Source organism: Protopterus annectens, chromosome 1.part0 (genome assembly GCF_019279795.1).
Source record: "Protopterus annectens isolate FY-2018-M chromosome 1.part0, PAN1.0, whole genome shotgun sequence".
Lineage (NCBI taxonomy): Eukaryota > Metazoa > Chordata > Ceratodontiformes > Protopteridae > Protopterus > Protopterus annectens.
In genome coordinates, this window is record NC_056725.1 from 1,926,789,981 (window position 1) to 1,926,812,316 (window position 22,336).

A 22,336-nucleotide genomic window follows, 5' to 3' on the forward strand; every position below is an offset into this window, starting at 1 on the left:
CTTCAGTGATTAATATGATTTTAGACTTTTCAGGTTTCTTTGTGGTTGTGCAACTACAGAGTTAGTATATTTAAGTAAAGGCTGAGGGTTTAGGGATGCATGCCCCTGCAGAAAACTCAAATGTTCTTTTTTTTTTTTTGGCCAATCAAGGCTTCAGCTAGTTTATTTTGTCCACTTGTAGCCTTGACTTGACTAGACATTACTCAGTGATCCATCGTAGAACCTTAATACACACCTTTTTAGTTCAGGCTATAAAAAATTGAGTTGTTTGGTTAAATTAAATGTGCCACTTCCACTTATTATTTTCTGTCAATACCGTATATTACTGAGGCATCTACTGTTCTAAATGGGATAATAAGGACCAATATAGGTGGTTTCGTGTAAGCTAGAACAATTTTAAAGCACTTGTACCACATATAACCTAATGAAATATTGACAAATATAGGCTCTGATTTGTTGAGCCGGATCAGACATACATTTGAATCTTCATTTTGCAGTTGCATTGTGTAGTATTCTCTCTTTAGAAATACAGTACTGTTTATTTTGTCCTATCTATTATAGATACAGCAATCTGTCCTACAATTAACAACTGCTTCCCAATGTACCATTCCACTTAACTGCTACGCTGTTGTATAAGTTCCTGTCTCAGATTTCAGCATGAGCTGGCTGCATTTTCACCATTTCCTGTGAAATGGAAAGCCATTTTAAACTGAATATCTTTTTGGTTTATCAAGGATTTCGATTGTAATTTCCCTTTTTACTGTAAGAACACATCAGAGTCTCTCAAATATTCCTTTCAAGGTTTACAATGCAGTCGGTTTACCAACTTTATCACCCCTTGGTGTATCCCAAACAGAATGAGAAAAGAATAAATTACACAGAACCTAAAGCACCAGATGTGGTGCTGTGTACAACAGTGGTACTCCCAGAATTAAACATTCTCAGTTTTTTATCCCGTAGTCAGTTTATCACCAGTGCTGCAACAATGTTGAAAAGACTTAAGAAGAAACTTGGTGTTTAAAGTGGCACTGTGGCTGCAGCATCATGTTTCACTGGCTATGTATTTATCCTCCTCCTCTTCAGTTTCAGCTTCTTTCAGCCTCCAGTGAGGTACCGAGTCAAGTACTTTCTTTAAATTCAGATGCACATCATTTTTTACATGTCTGACAAGATTTTATGCATAAGTATGGATCTATTTCATTCTGTTGGGTGATCTGACTGGGCAAGTGACTTACTGAAAATCATAGAGTTTGTAAGCAGATACTGAGGGAATTAACCCCAGGACTACAGGATAAAGCTCATTAGCATCTCACAGATGTAATAGCTCCCATGTTAAACTGCTGAACATTTTTTTGTCATTCAGTTTTAATGCTCAGTCAGATTCGGACGAGCTGACTTGAGCATTAAAACTGAGTCAGATTCAGAGGAGCTTCTTTAGGCAAAGCTATTCTGATGCATTAATTATAGACCAGCATTGCTTAAACATTATACTCTTTTCATGAAAACTAAAAAAGCCCATTTATAAATTCATATACATATAAACTCACATGCATATCTCTCTTTCAGTATATATACAGAGTATATGTGTATATATATATATATATATATATATATATATATATATGCACACACACACACACACACACACACACATACACATGAATGTCATGTATTTGATCAACTGTTGCACTGGTCAACAGCCAGAAGTGCAGGGTTTATTTGTTTGAATGTCCAGTTTATCAAACGGGTGTTTTGTTGAAACAGGTGAGTGGGATGTATACTAGGAGTTGTGTGTGTGTGTGTGTGTGTGTGTGTGTGTGTGTGTGTGTGTGTGTGTGTGTGTATGTGTGTGGGTTAGGATTTGGTAAAGGGACAGAGTCAGGTAAACTGTGTATAGGGTTAGAGTTTGCTTACGGGATAGATTTAGAGTATGTGTGTATGTGCACCCACATGCGCGCATGTTGAATGATCAAGCCATTTTGTGTAGTGGTAGTGTTATGGAAAGGGCCTTTTTAATTAAGATGCACATAGGAGTGGGGTAGGACTGGCACATATTACTAAGGTGGAGAAGAGGAGCAGGTCACTGGAACAGAAAATCATAATACTTGGCTTTATCCATCTTATGATTGCTTTATCCATCTTATGATTTCCTTTAGTCTGTTTTTTCAAAGTTGCCTCTTTTTCTTGGGTAAGCAAATGCTGTTAAGATACTCATGTTTACAGAACAATGCTCCCATATAAATCTAATGTTATCATGCCCTCCAGTTTGTTCTTCCTGCCTGAAAGCTCGGCAGGGAAAGTTTACTTGTGGCAAACAAATATCTACTGCTAAGCCAAATACAATAACATGCAAAAGCAATCAACAACACTAAACAACGTAATTTCCAAGATAGTAAAGGACTGTGTGAAATAATAATGTATAAAATTCCGATTCAGGGAGTAAAAGACAGCTTGACTGTTAGAATGACCGATCCTAAAATATCTTATGCAATTGTAATATCTTCTTTGCAGAGGGCCACTACAACAATAAAATTACAGTATATCAGTAGAATCCTGAGCAGCACTTATTTACCCCAGGGAACTGTAAAGTTACAGGATGCCCTGTAGCATATCTGTGCCATAACCTGTCCTGCCTCTACAGTGGACTTCTAACTTGTGGTGTTTGTGAAAGTGCTCATGGTAATTCCTGTTGTGGCTTCTAAGATATCTTGTGCAGACACATTTGTAAAACACACTGCTGCAGTAACTACTGCTCTCTAAGACACTGTGCTCTAGCAGTGCCTTAAATAAGTTTAATAGTAACATTTAAAGACATGCAGATAGGTGTGTGCGTGAATGGGTGTCCCTTCCTTGAAGGTTAGGCGTCAGGCTGGCAATTCGGCACTGTAAAAATCCACTGCCAATCATTAGCGGACTGGAGACTGTGGCAACCCCTAACCAGGAAAAGCAGAAAGACAACTCTTCATAGAAAAATACACTGGAATGGGGAAGCCACTTAATAAAGTTTGTTTGATTTCAAACAGATAGTCTTCCTTTCTTGAAAGAAAAAAAAGTTGCTCAGTTTTCTTAGTGGGATGAGTTTGCAGGTGTAGTATATCATTCGCCTATAGACATCCAATGTATACAGAAGATATTTTTCTTTTTTTTTTTTTTTTTTGGTGGTCTGGAGAGATAATTTCATTTTTTTTTTGATAGCCTGGATAGAAAAATGGAACCTGAATGAAACATACTACAGCCAGCTTTGGAAAAGAAGGAGAAATTAATCTTCAGTGATATCCTTCATTACGAAATATTTATTAAGATGTCTTATACAGCAGGACTTCATTCATCCATCCATTCGTTCCAGCTCTAATAACACACTTAATCCAATTCACTGTCTGTTCGCAAGCCAACACAAACATACAGACTCATACATGCCTAGTGAATTTGCAATATCCTCTAGTTCATCTACAACAGGTCACTGTGATGTGAGACAACCCACTTGGATGCAAGGGAAACACATAGACTCCACAAAGAAGGCACTCCAGCTGAGAATCAGACTCTGTGATGAAGCAACTTGTAACTCTTAAAGTCTTCTTCCTGAACTTATTTCAACTACAAAATTTCTTTTTATCAAGAAAGATATTTAATGTTCACTGAATCAGCTTATTCAAGGGGGGAGGGGTAAAGCTAACTTTTCCATCACGAAATTCAAGTGCCAGACAGAATAGATGTGTTTTCTCAGTAGTCTTAAAAATACAGAAGTGATGAACGTCCCGTATGGCTGCATTCTGATCAACAGCTTAATTTCAGCTCTCCTCATGTGAAAAAAGAAATTAAAAATAAGAGCTAGTAATTCTGCCAGCTTGAGTAAATTTCACTTCCTAGCTAGTACATATACTGTTCTGGATACCAGCAAACAAGAAATTTAGAGAACCTGAAAGAAAACTAACCAGAACAGGTGAAGTGAAAACACAGACTAGAAAGAATCTTGCAAGCTTCAGCTTTTTTGGTACAAGAAATGGCTTCCTGTAATTTAGGAGGAAAAAATAAATCAGAGGTACTCAGAGCTGATTAAAATAAATGAAACACTGAAGGAGTGTATAAACTCAAATAACAAAAGGCTGGAAAAAAATAGAAGCAGCTTTAACAAGCTATTCTCATGAACTAGTTACACTGCGAAAATCAGAATCTGAAATGAAAAAAAGTCTAGCTGACTATGAGAATGCTCAAGAAGAGCTGTTTTACAAAATGGTAGAGTTAGAAGACAGAGCACACAGAGAAGACCTGAGATTTTCTGCTGTATCAAAGAAACTGGAATGAAAAGAATGGATTAATTTTATGAAAGTACATTTAAGCAACTGGACTACTATTCCACAGCAGGATTTGTTAATTGAAAGGGTGTATAGAGTGTATGCTACAAACCTGGTCATGAGAAAGCAGCCATGACCTGTATTAGTAAAGATACAATCAAACCAGCAGAAAGAGTTATTTCTAACAAAACTGTGGCAGAAATGCAAAGTATTAAAAATTGGAAACAGAGTGTTTGTGGAAAATGATTATTCACTGTACACCAGACAGAAGAGAAGTAAATGTATCCCAGTAATCAGGGAATGTCAAGAGGCATTTGAGATTCAAGCTACTGTATTCAGCTGTCTTCAGATATTTTTTTCCCTGGAGGATCAAATACATTTTTGATGAAGAATATGCTAAGGAGGAAATATAACAGTTTACCCAACAAAAAGTCAGCCATCAAACAGAAGGAGACTATGCTTCTCATTCTTCTGACAATAAAGATCATAGAGAGATTGTGTCTGTGAAACATTTTCCAATGTTCCAAAGGAAATGCATGAGAGACAGAAAAAGCACAGATGTTGACTAGAAGAATCAGGAGTACATTAGACTTGAACCACAGTTTGATGTATAGAGATGGAGATGAACAGGAAGAAGACCAGCAACACTGAAATTACTGAGTAAATGTGAGATTATAAAGCATCAATCACATTTGTGAAATAAGGCTTTGCAAGAAGAAGTGTATGAGAATGATTGGACCATTGTTGACTCTGTTAAACTTGAGGGTGGACTGTAAACTATATACCCCACTTTATGTTATAATGTTTAGAAGGACACTAAAAAGATAATAAAAGCAACTGTAACATATTTGCTGCTATCTGGGGAAAATGGTACACAAGGAGAGATATTAGAGAGAGAGACTTTGATGAATGAGTACTCCAGATTTAACTCAAAAAGATGGCTAATGTAAAATCCAACATTCTTGGAAGTGGACAATCCAAAGGGCCTAAGCTTTTGGGGGATGTCCAAGAAACAAACATTTTCCATTTCTGAAAACAAGAATTCATTGCAGTTGGCCTTACAGTCTTTTTTATAATACTCAGTACCTGATTAGAAAAAAAAAGTCTGATTCTGATATCTCCAGTGGCCCAGAAGGGTAAAATCCTGACTATGGCCAAAGAGACCCAAGTATGATTAGCCACTCTAGTGCTTGGCAAAACTGGAAACAAGGATATTTGTCAGGGGTTGTCTACTTCCCCAATCCTATGGAGGAGGGGAGACATTGTAGAATGTGTTCCTTGGGGTGGGCATTCCACCACCAAGTCAAGTTAGCTGTCACTTACAATGCAAGTGCATAGGAAAGTATATCCACATCACAAAGGACACCATATTCCCAGTGGTGGCACATGTAGCTCTTCCTGCTGAAAATGGGAAGTCCTCCAAACCACATTATATTGGGTGACTGAAAATACCCAGACATAGACTGGGAGCATTATACTAGCTCCAACAGTGTAGGACAAAAGTTCATAGAATCCATAAACCAAAAGGCCCAGGAACAACGTACTACTCCCACAAGAGGGGTAAGCATACTGGATGTGATAATCAGCAACATGGGTACAGGATGGCAAGATGAGAAGTGTATTGCTCACTGGTAAAACCAGACCATAGAGTAATCACACTGGATATACAAATCCTGACCACAGTCCCTGGCCAGAAAACCACAGTGGAAAACATGTGTCAAGCAATATTTGCACTCCTCCAAACTGATGTGGAATCCATTAAAGGTCCTGTGCAGGTGCAAAATATGGGCCACACCTCAGAACCTGTAATACAGCCATTCCATGAACACTGCCAGGAATGCTTGGATTATGCAATCCTAAATTAAAACAAGACACAATGCCATACACGCAGGAATCTGGCATGGTGGACACCAGCCATAACCAAACCATGCAAGAGAATGAGGAAGCTACTACATGATAGAGCAAACATAAACAATGAAGTAATCACTGATCAGTAGTATGGCAATAAAATCTGTCCACACATACAATCCACTAAGGCCAGCCACAACAAGTTGAATCTGTGAATCCTGAGGCACTGTTACACCTGCCCCAAGTACACAGACAACCCCCAACTCCACCTAAGAAATACAAATATATGTGAGAGATGCAACCATCTATCCAAAGTGGAGGCTGAGCTCCCTCAACTCAGTACTCCCAAAACTAGTCAGGAGGAGAAGGTAACCACACACACCACAAACACAGTCCCACATAGACCTATCACAACTGCAAACCAAACACATAAACACAGAAAAACATTCCCGGAGGCACAAATTACAAACACAGCACACCAACAGAGGCCTCTAAAGCAGACACCCAATCAAACAACCTCCAAACATAGCACATGCAACACATAGTACACAAAACTGGTGTGCCAAACAGTCACAGGCCAGAAGAAGAAACAACATGCCTGATACAGTTGTAATAGGTGACTCCATAGTCAGACACACAGCTGTCCCGCACGCCAGACTGAACAAGGGAAAGGGTACAGTAAGCTGCCTGTAGGCTGCCACAATACGCCACATAACAGAAGTATGCAGGTCACTCCAAAGCAAGTAGAAATATGATGCAGTCATAGTACATGCTGGTGTGAATGACCTGAGATGTACCTCCCTAGACTACATGAAAAGAGACATAGATGAGCTCTCTGATTATGTAGTCCAGGCCGGTATGACACTCACCGTTTGCAGCATCCTACCCTTACCAAGAATAATGCCACAGTACAAACATGGAATGATCAGTCATAGCAAGTGGCACACTTACTGGTGTCATTCCAAGGGGATCCAATGTCTGTCTGCTTGGGATGTCATGCTTGACAAGCCACGCAGCTGTTCTTGGGATGGCTTGCATCTGTTACCCCTGGGCGTCTGAATATTGGATAAGGCCTTTGCCACCTCCATAGAGCCTTTTGTAGGCAAGGCTGAAAAGACTGACCCACCACCCTAGAAAACATAAGTGGAAAGAAACATAAGGGAAATGCTGACCAATGCCAGATGTGTAAACCCCAATATGCATGCTCCCAAGGCCATCCCCAGTATGGAGAACATAGATGTCTGTGCAGTGACAGAAACCTGCTGCAAGCCTCCTGACAGCACACCAGCACTACCAGGTTATACCACGTATCATGTGTCATGGCCCCAAAACCTAGAACAAAACATAAAAGGAGGGTGAGTATCCATATTCAGCACAGACATCCATACGTCCAGGTAACTGACAATGCGCAAGGCATTGGAGTCCACCCATGTGCAACTAACTGTAGGCAAGACTGCTGTACAGTCTGTAGCATGCTACAGACCACACTCTCACACACAGGAACCCCACCCAGCCATCCTGAAGACACTGGACAGTATGAGTGTCCCACCAAATACCAAACAAGTACCACAAATTACCACATAGGTGGTAAACCATTATGTATGGAAGGGCTAGGGACACAAGTGGACAGTAACCTGTTATGTGACACCCACATTGCCAATGTGGCTAGGAAGACTATCTACATTTGACACCGTATCAGGAAAGGATTCACATCTACATCAACAGAGGTCATTGTGCCCCTATACTGTTCTCTAATCACACCCATAATCTAGTACAATGCCTCATATGGGATGTACCTTACCTGACACCTGCAGCAGTTAGAAAGACCTCAAAGGTACCTCACCAAGAGGATAAAGGGTCTCAAATATATGTCATATGCTGCCTGGCTGTAGACACCCCAGCTGAATGCAGTCACATACTGCCTAGACAGAGGCATTGCATGCCTGTTGTAGAAGGCCATGCCCAACACAGGAGTAATGGACATGCTCCACCCCAGAAAACTCAAATCCATCGGAGCTGTGAGAGTGAGAGATGTCAACCTCAACAAATAATGAAATAGGATGTGCTGGTGGGACAGATACATAATCCAGAGGCTCCCCACACCCTGGACCAGAATCCCACTCCATGTTAGGCAGAGCCCCTCACTGACACTCTTCAACAGGAATCTTGCCAAGTGGATGGATGATTGTAGAGTTACACTGGGGGTCTTCACTGTGTCCATGTCCAGACAGAGGCACAGCAAAGCAAATCATAAATGGCCATAATATTCACATAGCAAGGGGTGGCAAAAGCCACACACACTCTGGCTAGGCTAACAAATGCCCTAGGGTGGATAGCCTAGTATGAACCTATGAACCTATGAACCTTTGTACATGTGCCCTTATTACCATAATACCAGTCAGGACATGAGCAACCCTCATGGCTGCTTAGACGATGGCTCTGCTGAACTTCTCTGAACCCTGTACTATACTTGCAAATTCCCTAGTATGGGGCAAAGGATGGGCAGAGCTTTATTGGCAGGAGGAGTGAAGTTTGGCATGCATGTAGAAAAAAACCTAGAAAAAAAAATAGAAAGTATGACTGTGAGGATAATAAAATACTGGCCTGAGAGTGTGACACATCACTTTGCCCTGCTGCTGAGTTAGTAAAGAATTCTGTAGCGGCAAAAGCCATGGTGGAGAAACAGAGCTACCAAGAGAAGAAAATGTAGTTGTTGTTTACAAGATGGTGTTATGTGAATTAGTTTGTCTTTGTACAGTTTTGCTATTACAAATCTTTTCTTCATCAGAGGAAACTGAGGAAAGGCAAACAAGAGATTGGGTGTATGGAAATGAAAAGGCATCCAGGTTCTATGCAGCTTTCTGAGAAATGAGGTAGCAAAAGGTTTAAAGCTAATTGTTTAGATGTGTGCAAATAGGACCACCTCTGTTATGATCCACATCTGCACAATCTGATGAAATATCAGAAGATCTGGTCATCACTTGTGAGGGAGCCTGCAACAGTTTATGTAATCCTGTGAGGTATACTGCATAGAGATGAAGATTGCGCTGAATGGTCCAGTACAACATAAAAACAGTATCTATGGGAAAGGCCAGTTGCTCCCTTGTTTGTTTGCTGATGAGCCATGTTACTGCAATATTGTCTTTGCTGACTTTGTCCTGAATGGCTGTCAAAGCTCAAAATAATGATTTAATTTCTTTCAAGTTAAGGTGAGGAGCAATGCCATAGCTGGGGTGGGTGAATGTAGCAGCTGCGATGATTTGGCCGTTCACTGAAGTGCAGATTCAACACATATGCATCAATTAAAGGTTAGTTGACATTTTGGTTGTTTGGCTTGATAATATAGACCCTAGAGAACAGTTCTAGCAAACTCTGCTCTGGACCTAGAGAAAGAGTCCACCTTGTAGTGCTTAGTAAAGTGTGTACAGATGACCAAGTTGCTGCCTAGAGTCTACCCCTTTCCAAAAAGCAACATAAGTAGCCAAGGCCCTTGTAGAATGGGCCCTGACCTTGCCTGGAAGTGTCTTGTTATGGTGCGAATAAGGAAAAAGTAACAGCATGAGAAAGCCATTTAGAAATTGTCTGCTTTAACACAGATTGTCCTTTTTTCTTACCTTCTTAGGAAATCAACAGTTTGTTAGAATTTCTGAGGAATTTTGTCCTGTCAATGTGGCATCTCAGTTGTCTGTGAACATCCAGAATGTACAGAATTCTTTCTCCCATATGTTTTGCTTCTGGACAGAAAACAAGGAGATGAACAATTTGGCTGAAAGTAGACCATGGCACCACTTTAGGGATTAAGGAAGAATTTGTTCTCAAAGTTACTTCATCTTTGTGAAAGGCAAAAAAAGGGACAACCAGTGAAAAAGTAAACAATTTGTAAATGGTTGTCTCGTGCTATTACTTTATTTTACCAAACGAAGACTATAGCAAGTGTACAGAACACAGCAGTATCTGGGTTAATACTACTTTTCAGGAAGCAGCTCCTTTTGGTTCTGATGAGAGAAGAAGCTTAGGTTCATTGATTCCTAGCTGCATGCAGCTGTGTTGAAACCAGCACTATCTGCACTACCAGATAGATAGCACCTCTAGTAATTAGCAATCCTCATAGGTGCTACTCCGCCTTCAGCCCACTTTAGTGAGTACATGAAACCATGGATTTGTGCATTACAACCATCTCTGTAGCCAGCTTGGTTGAAATGGGCATCCTGAGACAATGCAGCAACTGTCTCATGTTTACTGACAACCACCTGCTACTACTTAAACAAATGACAGCATATTTGAGAGATGTAATTATGTAATGCTATTAGGGTCAAAATGGTAAGCAGGTTGTCAGTACCAAACACTACTACTCTAAACCTATCACACACAGGTCAGACCAAACACATAGGCCTATGATGGTGAGGCTATTAAAAATAAGTATCGAAACCATAAAGGGCTCCTAAATGTAACCTAAGAAACAAGTATCTCTAGCAACCTCACAAACACACAACTCAGGCAATACCAACCATGAAACACACATCAAAAAATCAAAGTGTCTCAATTCAAAAGCCCATAAGACAAATGTCCATATAATCCAACATCCTAGTCATAAGTGACTCCATTGTGAAACATGGTGATACGTCACTCACCAGGCTGTGCAAGGAGAGGATCATGGTCAGTTGCTTATCAGGTGCCAGGATTTGACACATCACACAGGTACTCAAGTCCTTACACCACAAGTACACATATGACCACAGTCACAGTACACGTGGGTGTAAATGACTTGAGATGTACTTCCCAGGACTATATGAAAACAGACATGATGGAAGTATGAAACTAGTCTTGAGCAGCATTTTACCTTCATCAAGAATGATACTGCAATATAAACAAAAGATTACTGACTTCAACAAGTGGCTTAGCTTCTGGTGCCATTCAAAGGACAACCAATATATATCAGCCTAGGAGGAGATGGTAGACAGTCCTAACTGTTTTGTCATTGATGGCATACACCTATCCCCAAGGCTTTTATATATTGGTTAAAACTTTGTCCACCCCATAGTACCTTTTTTAGGCAATGTTAGTTCTCAAAAGCTTCCAACATAACAAAACAGAATCTGGAAAACATAAAGACACTGCTGCTCAAAGCTGGGAACCTCAACAAAAAACTCCACTCCCTACAAGAACTCCTAACCCTGGAAAAAAATGATATATGCTCTGCTATAGAGACCTGGTTCAAGACCACTGGAAGCACCCCATCATTGCAGGGTTTCAATGCCTATCAGACATTCAGGCCTACCACACTAAATGATGGCATTAAAGGTGACAGCATCTCCACATTTGTAAACAAAAAAAAATCACTTCACCTACAGACTAGTTGGACAAGATAATAATCTAGAATTCCTCCACATTCAAATTATCATTAAGAAGACCTCTTATCATCTCATGGCTAACTGCAGGACCCCTCTATGTCCCCTTCAGCCCATAACTCCTACCTAACCAGTATGGAGTCTTGTGCATTAACCCAAACACCAGTCTCCTAGGAGGCTTCAACTACCTCTCTGTTAACTGGTAAATGCATGCATCCCCTAACATGTACACTCACAGATTTCTGGACTTCATCAGTACAAGCTCTCTGGGCCAGTCAGTCCACACCCAAACCAGGGATGATAAAATCCTGGACTTGGTGCTCACCAATATGGAACAATTGGGCTCCCTACCAATTGTAACTCCTTCCATCCCTAGTCAGATTGGACCAGAAATCAGTCACATTCGCTTTAAAATGGAAGCTAGAAGCATCGTCTAACACCTCAGTATTCAGAGATTATGCCAGGCTAATCTATCAAAACAGTGATGACAGCTAAAATCAACATCCCCTTCCAACTCAATGACCCCTTTGTTTATGCAGAATCATTTACTGCTAAATTCTATCCACGTGTGAATAGGTGCATAAGTACATCTGTCCCCCTCTGAAGTAAATACAATGCCAAATTGAAAAACAAACCCTACAGTGGATATAAACAGGCCCTATAATAGAAGAAAATAAAAATTACCATTGCGCATAAAAATAATTGTAACTCTCAAGATGAAAAAAAAAGCTCTTGCTAAACTTAATGGGGAATTCTGGACCCTAATCAAATCAATCAAAGCAAGAAATGAGGTAAAAACTGTCACCTAGGCAAAGGAAAATCGCAAAGCCTTCTATATTTTAGAAACCTTAGAAACCTTAGAAACAAAGCCTAGTACTGTGCAGAGTTAATAGTAAATGATATCACATATTTGGACCCAAAGGACTAAGCCAGTCTACTTGTGGATAAACTTAGTTCTAACTTCACTTCCCTCTCCCCACCTTCATTCCCAGAGTTTAGGCCCATATCTACACCCCCCCAAAAATCTTTCATGAGCAAGTCTTCAAGGCACTATTCAAGGCCAAGAACATTGTTTCTATAGGGCCTGATACATACTAGACTGCTAAGTGACCAACCTGAAACAGGATCTGTCAAACCCTACTACAGACGTCAATGTCAGTCTCCAAACAGGTTTTGTGCTGGATGAATGGTGGACTGCAACTGTCATCTTCTTGCACAAAGGCAGAACATCAACAGATCTGGGAAATTACAAACCCATAAGTCTGATCTGCTTTGTCTGTAAAACTATGGAAAGGATCGTTAATAAATAAGGACATAAGCAACTTACAAACTCTCATCCAAGCCAGTTCAGATGTGCTAAGGCAAATCATGCCTACGTTACCTGATTAACTTCTTCAAGAAGGTTAATAAATAAATAGAGGAGGAAAAAATAGCAAACAATGTATATCTAGATGTCACAAAGGCATATGATACCATCCCACATTCATGTATCATAGATAAATTATCCCAGCTAAACATTAATCCCTATGTAACTCACTGGATAGTAAATTAGTTCACAAAAAGAACCCCATAAATTAGGGTGGGCTGCGCTACCTCCTCCAAAAGAGTGTCACTTATGGCGTACCCCTGGCTTCAGTTCATGGGTGACTTCTCTTTGGCATTTACTTCTTGGAGGTCAAAGCTACTGTTAAGAGTTTATGGCTGACTGTAAACTTGGTGACAGCATAAACCACCCAGAGGACACCAAGAACCTCCAAGAGGGCTTTTCTTAAATGAAAAGCTGGTGTCAAAACCATGGACTAAAACTGAATGGCAAGAAATGTATAATAGTATCTTTTGGCAAACAAGAAGTCCCTTGTAACCATCACATTGACAATATACCTCTGAAAATTGATCCAGTAGTCAGGGACCTGGCAATGTAGCAACCTATGTAGACTATGAACTATCTCTCAATCACCACATATCCACTATTGTAAGAAAGTGCTTTTTCATTGCACAGCTTATTACTAAGGGTATGGTGTCCAGGTTCAGGGATGTGATCATTCCATTATATTCCACACTCATCAGGCCAATTATGGAGTATAAGGTCCTGTTTAGTATGCACCTGTCCAAATATTTGACACAACTTGAGTGCCCACAATACTGTTTTACAAAGAAAGTCAAGGGCCTAGATTATAAAAACTATGCTGACCATCTCAAAGCCTTGACCCTCTTCTCGGTGCCATAACACTACTGGGGTGTGATCTCTGCCTTACACAGAGAGCTTGAACAGACTGTATCCCATCAGACCTACTGCACATTTCTAAGTCCCCCATCAGACCTACTGCACATTTCTAAGTCCCCCATCAGACCTACTGCACATTTCTAAGTCTAATGGGGGCATAAACACTCAATCAAGAGAACTACATTTTTTGCAATATAAACAGAACATGTTGGAGGGATAGAGAGATGTGTCACAAAGAATACCACTTCTTTGGAATCATCTTTCTCTCCACATAAATCAAAGTACTTCTCCTATACTACTCAAATGTAATCTGGATGAACGGATAGGTAACCACAAATTCACCCCTGGTTTAACACTCTTGCCCCTCATTATTAGGAGCAACAAGAAAATATTCTGCTTGTCTCTGGGTTATTCATACTTAAAATATAAGGTCTAAAATTTTGATGGAAATGTAGGCAAGATAGATAAACACAGACGGCCAAAAGGTAAATATTGATAAGAGGAGAAAGAAATATCAGAGTATAATAACTGATACAAACACTGTATAACCAGAGTATATACAAGAGAGTATATACACCCACACTCTGGCAATACACCTGGAGAAGAACAAGAGGGTGGAGGAAGGGGCGGCTACTGAAAAGAATGATCTATTAGAATCATCAACCATTATGGTAAGTTAATTGCATAACTGCACAATGTTCAACATTTAGATCATTATTGCAATAGCCTAAGCTATATGGGTAGATTACCATAGGTTAGGTTTACCTAGGGAGGAGGAAGGGAATTTAAGAATACAGGAGTTCTTGGAAAATGGTCCTAGCAAAACCCATTCAGGACCTATAAAAGGAGTACAGTTTGCAATGCCTTGTGAGGATATGTACAGATGACCATGTTGTTGTCTCTAAAATACTTCTGGAGTCCACCCCTTTCTGAAAAAATAAACAGAAGAAGCCAAAGCACTAGTAAAGTGAGCCCTAACCCTTTCTGGAAGTGGATTGTCATGGTGAGAATAGCAGAAAGAAATAGCATGAGATAACTATCCAGAAAGCGTCTGCTTTGTTACTAGTGTCCCTTTTTCCTCCCTTAATATGAAACAAATATCTGACCGAATTTCCTGAACGATTTTGTTCTGTCCAAGTAGTATCTGAGCTGCCTGCGGACATCCAGGGTGTGTAAGATTCTCTTTGTTTTTAGGTTCTGGAAAAATGCTGGGAGATGAATAGATTGTTTCAAGGTAAACTCTAAAAATACTTTAAGAATAAAAGAAAAAATTGCTCTCAGTGAAACCCTGTCCTTGTGGAAAATGAGGAAGTCTCAGTTCACCATAACAGCCTGTAAATCAAATACTCTTCTGCAGAAGTCAGAGGAATGAGTAACACAGTTTTCTAAGTTAAGAACCTCAGATCATCCTGATGAGCTGGTTCAAATGGAAGAAGTGTAAGTTTTGCAAGCAAAAAGTTAAGATCCCAAGGAGAAGCCACCTGTTTTCTTGGTATGCAGGAATGCAAAAAAAAAAATACTTTCAAAAACTGCTTGATCTGAGGAAAGGATGACAAGTAGGTGATCTAAGAGCAGACAAGCAGAAATGGCCAAAAGATGAATCTTGATTGAAGAGTAAGAAAAGGCCAGAGATAACTCATACAAGTAATCAAGAACTAAAGACAACCAGGCCTTAAAAGTGTCATTGTTCTTAGTGCGCTACCAACTAGAAAATCTTTTCCATTTGCAAATATATCATTTTCTATTAGCATTTTTAGCCTCCTTTAGTATTTCCTGCACATCCTTAGAAAAAAAGAAAGCTGCTTAACGGGTGCCAAAACTATCACCCAGACAGTTAGTTGAAGTGTTTTCAGGTTGGGGTGTATCAAACTACCTGTCTTGTGAGAGTAAATCCAGTCTATGGGGAAGTTTGTGGTAATTTCCCTTGGCCATTTTCAAAAGAAGGGAGAATCACTGTTACTTAGGCCAAAAAGGAGTCATCACCATTATCTTTTGAAAATTCTTCTGGACCTTTAGAAGAACCCAAGGCATTAGTGGAAATGGTAGAACAGCATACAGAAGCATCCCTGTTCATGGGAATGAGAAGGCATCAGTGTTCCAGGCCTATTTGCAAGGTATCATGGAGCAGAATGTTTTTAACACTCTGTTTTGAAAGAGGGCAAACATCTATTTGAGATGTTCCCCAAAGTTGAAACAATTCTTAAGTGTAGTTTTGATTTATTAGGGTCTGTCCAGGTCTTTCTCAGTTTGTCACATTGTTGAAATGTTTTGCTCTGACAGAATGGAAGAGGCCTGAAGAGTCAAAATGAGTTTAATTGTCACCTCACAGATCACTGTGGCAAGTTTGGAAAGACCTGGTACTCCTAGTATGTAATTTAAAGCATTGACTACTATCATCATTTCTTTAACAGTTATGCACGTTTTGTCTGCCCTGCTTGTTCCACAGGTTTTGCACTTTCATCCCCTTTCAATACTGTCCCCCAGACAAAATCTGAAGCAACTGTAGTGACAGACTGAAGAGGAGGCAGAAGGGAGACGTGAAGACCTGGGTTGAGAAAGAACTGGTCCACTTACCACACAACCTCCTTTCTCACAAACTTCAATATTTTAATCTGAAAAGGCAAAGGATGCTGATGCTGGAATTAGACTGGCCTGAGGTACCACTGAATTTTCTCATGAGAAGGCTAGAGAAGGGAATCAGGATAATTACAAAGGCTATGAAATCCAGAATCCTGAGGAATTCTCTGACAGATGTCAGAGATCGCCTGAAAAAGTTCAAAAAGATTTCTATGTACTGTTCTACACTGTCCCATAGAAGAGTTCCTCCTCTGGAAGTATCTAGTAGACACTCCAGAAAAAAAGTAGTTCATGGAAGGGATAAGAAATGGTTTCTCTAAGTACACTTGAAACTCCAGACTGAGCAGAATTTTCTTGACCCATGTCAGGGAATCATAACAATTGGCAAAAGTGACAATCATCCAAATATGGAAAGATGAGAATGCTTTGAAGTCTGCAGTAAGCAATTACTGGAGTCAAACACTTTGCAAATATCTTTGGAGCAGTAGATAGACCAAAGGGTAAAACAGAGAACAGGTAATGTAATCTGCACTCAGAAAACCTTAAAAAAATCTGAATTCTTTGCAATTTGGGATATAATGATAAGTATCTTCTAAGTCTAACGTTACCAAGATTTTGTGAAAGGGTATGAGTGGTAACATGGTTTGGTGGAATAATATTTTGAACTCTGGGACATTTATTTTTATATATTTGATTACCTGGTAGGTGGGCTAATCCTCAATCCCTTTTCAGTTATGGAGTGGGTGGCTGGCATAATGGTTAAGGTTTTTGCTCACAGACGTGGTACATGGTTTGATTCTCATCTTTATTCACTCTCTAGTTATTGGCTAGGCATGTAATGGCCTACTGACTGATTTGTATATTATTTACCTATGAACCTGGGTTAATGCATTTTTCTTAATGGACCCTTGGGTTGGTAGCCTAGTATTTTATGATACTATGATCCCTCTATCTAGGGATCTAAACCTCTTCTGCAGCATCAACAGAATGGCTTGGAGGGTCAGGTAGATCTTGCTCTGGAAGACTCCCCATTCACATTAAACAAAGCTCATCCCTGCCCATATTCATGTGCAATTTAGATCTATGGACGGGAAACAGAGAATTTGCCCCAGGACTGCTCCCTGTACTAATAATGGACAGAGGCAGCTCCTAAATGCTTTATCTTATGTATGGGTCTCCCCCAAATTATCTGTGGTATGATCCCAATTATTCTCATTATGGGTGATATATAATTATTGAACATGGGATAGTTAACGCCAGTTTCTAACCAAATGGAATGGGTTAATTTGAGCACAAAAGAGAAACTGGCTAGGCTTAAAATGGCCCATAAGAGCAACTAGCCTGGTACTTACCTATGAATCCATGAACCTAAAATATATCACTTGGTCTGCCACCCATGTCTGTTCTAGGGAGGAGGCATATAATTGTTTGCTTACATAATAATACACCATTACCTCATTTTAATTTGGGGAACTTGGCTAGGCTTAATATTGTCCACTGGGTCATTAGCCTAGTATTCTACTAAGATACCATGCCCTAGGACCACAGGGCAACAATTGTAGCAACAGTGCAAAACAGAACACTGGAACAAGGGCCAATAGCCTAGTACCTACCTATGAACCTATACACCCCGGGGATCACTTTTGTGGCTCTGCTCAACAGGGGCACAGGAAAATAACTTTCTTGGGTGGCGTAAGCCAGAAAACTTTGTTGGCTAGGTTTACTTAGGTCCTTGGGTCGATAGCCTAGTACCTACCTATGAGCCTATGAACCTAAGTAGTAAGATATTCTATAACTTCTAAGATGATACACAAATGCATATTGTTTGACATACAGATTTAACATAGACAGAAAGGAGAGGTCTAGGTCTGGCCTACAAGTTTCCTCTTTCTTTGGCACCAGAAAAATCCTCAAATAATACTGATTTGAGGGCACTAATTCTATGACCCACTGTGATAACTTGTGTTTCAACACTAGGGGAAATAAGAATGTTTGGTTTTACAATATGAGTTGTAATCTCCAGAAAATGAGGGCAGGATTTCCACTGCCAACTGTAGCCTGTTAAACACATTCATAGTTATATACTAGGCTAGTCACCACCAGGGCCTTTATAAGCCTATTCGTGCAATCCACATCTACCAGATCCGGGGTGAAGTTTTGATTCCCCATCCATTGGTCAAGATTACTCTTAAACAGGGATAGGGATGGACTCTGCTTCACATGGATAAGAAGCATGTTCCAGAGGATGGAGATCCTCTGAGACATATATCTGTCTCACCAACATGTCTTACTTATGTAAAAATGTAAATCCTTGGATCTAGTGGTTCTGATGATGTTCATTTTGTGGATGTGCAAAAGATTCATCAGAGATGGATCAGAGGTTGCCTTTTATGCCAAGCATCTATCTCCACTCAGTAACCTGTAGGAGACAGAGTACAGAGATAGGGCTTTAAGGAGATCTGTATAGGACAATATACTTATACCCCAGATTCTCCTGGTAAGAAACCTTTGTGGGTGCTCCAGCTGTTGCATACATCTGGTCAGATACATGTCAAAGGGGGCATTATACTCAATGATGGATCTGATAAGGGGTAAATAAAGTGGCAATTTGACTTCTTTGGAGCTGGAAGCTATGTCCTTACTTATAAGTTGGGGACATAGAATGATTTTCTTACTACTTGGCCACATGGTGGTCTACATATGTCTACATATGTTCCCAGATCCCTGACTACTTGGTCATCTCTAAGGGGTGTCTTATCGATGGGACAATTAGCTTAGATGGCAGTTTTCCCAAAAGGCACTATAATGCATTACTTGGCATTGGGTTTTAGTCTGTGACTTTAGAACCAGTCATTTGTCTGTGTTAGACCCTCTTATAAGATGTTTCTGTCATGGGAAGAATCTACGATATCTCCCAATTTGCAGTCATCTGCAAAAGTAGTCAGCCAAAGGTCATTGACATTAGCTTTTAACTCCAAGAAGCAGATGCCAAATAGGAGCAGTCCCAGCATGGAGCCCTGAGGTACCCTGCTAGTGACTGATTTCTTAGTGGTGGTGGTATCATCAAGCATGATCTCCTAGGTCCTGTCTGTGAGCCAGCTGGCAATCCATTGAGTTATGTAGGTGTTTATGCCTTGTTCAGTGAGTTTCTCAAATATACCTGAGTGGGGTATTGTATAGAACACCTTAGCCAGGTCCAGGTTGGTGGCATGCGCTGTTTTCCATTGTCTTGCTGACCTTCTCAAAGATGTCCACCAGGTTTAGTAGGCATCTTCTTCCCCTGACAAAGCCAAACTGTGTTGAGTCCAGTGTCTGAAGGTTACCTATATCATTTTTGATCATTTTCATGATAATTCATTCCACGGTTTTGCACTTTAGACTAGTCGGATTAATAGGTCTGTAGTTTCCGGAGTTGAATGATAGTCCACCCTTGTGAAGACGGATAACCATTGCAGTCCTCCAGTCTCATGGTACAAAGCCTGTTCTGAGGCTATAGTTACTCAAGTGGTCCTGATAGTTCATGTTTCCAGCTATTTAACAGCCATCCCAAGATACTGTTAGGCCCATTCAGGCCATGTTTTTGGCCTTAGTGAGCACCGCAAGGACTTGCTCCCTGTTAGTAATTGGGGGATGGGGGTATGCTAATAGGTATTTCATGAAGGGAGGTGGAGGAGAGTGGGGAGTGAAGTTTGAGCTGAATTCAGCCAGCAAATTCCCTATGTGGGTCTGCTCAGCGAAGGTGGCACCAGTGGCCACCAATTCAACATACTGATGTGTGCTGCCTTTGAGGTTTCAGACATAGCTGTAGAAGGTCTTAGCCTGTGAGGCTGTCTTGACCTTATAACTGGCCTTGCTGGACTTCATTAGTCCTCTTAGTTTCTTGTTAAGTTTAATTAGAGAGCTCCCATCATTATGGGAGTTGCTCTTCCTGACATTAGCAATGACTTTTTTCCTTTTGTTATATGTCTTATTAAGCTTAGGATTCCACCAGTGTGGTTTGTTTTTAGTTTGTTTTCGTCTTACTTCTAGTAGGTACAGCAGCTTCTGCACAGCAATTTACATGGTTTTACAGGGTCTTTGTGAACAATTCCACATAGATTGCCGTGAACTCGAGGTTGGGAGGGGCACTGAATTTTGATAAACTATCGCTTAATAGGGTGTAGTTTGCTTTGGAATAGTTCCTAACTGTTACAGGGTTTGCTGGGATTACAAAGCTGATTTCTATTTTGAAGGAGACAGCTTTGTGGTCTGACCTCTCCAGTAAGGATGTGACACTGGGGGCTGCAGTGCTGTCCCATACTGGTGAATACCAGGCCCAGTATATTTGAACCACTGGTGGGTGTGCACACTATCTAGTCAAGGGTGTTTGTGTTAATAAAGTACTGGAATCACTGTGTCTGTGATTATGAGGCAGTGTGTGTTTCCCAGTCTATAGAAGGCTAGTTAAAGTCTTCCATGAATAGGGTATTTAGTTTAATGGTGAGTGCCTCCAGTAGGTTTAGGTATGAGCAATGGGATTCTAGGGACATAGAAGGTGACCTGTAGCTTGCTAGAATATGGTATGGGACTTTGTGGTCATTTGCATGTGGATAAATTCCAAAGCATTGTCCTGTTTAGCCACTGTAGAGTTATGCTTGCTGCTAATATAAAACTGAGCCTCCTCCGCCTTTTGCCCCTGTTTGTGCAGGTGATGGTCTAAATGTGTGGAAGTCAATGAAGCCTTGCACTGTTAGAGTACTTTCTGTTGAGTTAAACCATGTCTCAATATCAGCACATATGTCTATATTCTCCAGAGTGAGGAGAGCTTGTAGGGTGTGGAATTTCTTGCTAAGGCTACAAGCATTGAGCAGTAACAGCTTTAGGTTTCTTTGGGTTTTATATGCTCTGTTGGTGGGTTTGTCAATTTGGCATTGCCTAAACAAGGCTCTAAGGGTGTGGATAAAGTTTTATCCAATATTCGGAAGCCTGGGGGAGACAAGTGCAGATAATCCTTTAAAATGCAATGTGGTCTGTTAACCATGTCCTCTCATGCTGACAATTACTGAACTCCCCCTGGAAAGACAGCAGAAACTAAGCCAATTATTGAAGTCAGTCATCTTTTGCTCATACTGTGGCATCATCCTTGGTGAAGGTAGTCTGTGATAGAATCATAGTGACTTGAGTACATGCGTAACTTGGAGGATCCTGGCTTTAGATAAGCAACTAACCATTATCTTCAATCTGGTGAGTGGGCATCTGTGTGCCATACAACGCAGCACCTGTGAAAAGAGTCCTGGGTAATGTGTTGGCTTGCTTCATGGGCTTTGCTCTTGGGGCTGCACTGGATATAGGAATGTGTCTGCTGTTTAGCATTGCTTTTGGTGAGTGCTTTAGAGATTGCTAAGGACAGGCATTGTCGTTTATAGGCTTAGGGGGACTTTGAGGTTTGTGAAGATTACTTTTTAGTGCTTCAGCATAGTTTGGTCTATGTGTGTGTGTGATGGATACTATGTGTGATGGATGTAGTGTGTGTGTTCTTGACAACCTTGTTTGTATGCGAGATTTTTGCCTCCAGTGAATTTGTGTATGTGCATCTCTTGCATACTGTGTTTGTTTTTTTAAGGAATAAATGGTTGTCTGTGAACATGATACAGTTGTGACATTGTCTCAGGATGCCTATGTCTACCAAACTAGCTATGGAGACATTTGGAAATTACATATCAATGTTGCCCAGATCTGTATTTGGGTGGGGTGGGTCACAGACTGGGTTATATAGAGGTCTCTTTGGGTGGTCTCTGAGAATTGGCACTACAGTAGGTTAGATTGTGTTATAATTTGATGGTGGTGCTTTTCTGCTCTAAGCTTGTTCCACACAACAGCTTTATTTTAGCCACATTTTTATGGGTTTCAGTTCTAAGGCCCGAACAATGGCAAAGAACCCTCCTCAGCCTCAAGAGGCAAATAAGACAACCTGTCAAATCCTCCAAGGGCTCCTTTGAGAAAAACTTAGCAAGTACAGCCAAGGACAACCATAAGGCCTTTTACAGCTACATACATAACCTAAAGGG

General features: G+C 40.5%; 1 protein-coding gene across 1 annotated transcript in view; it reads right to left on the reverse strand.

Annotated features, from left to right (window-relative positions):
• TTC23L (tetratricopeptide repeat domain 23 like) overlaps positions 1 to 22,336 on the reverse strand; it is an 893,819-nt gene that overhangs the window by 525,688 nt on the left and 345,795 nt on the right. The gene's annotated exons all lie outside the window — the stretch shown is intronic.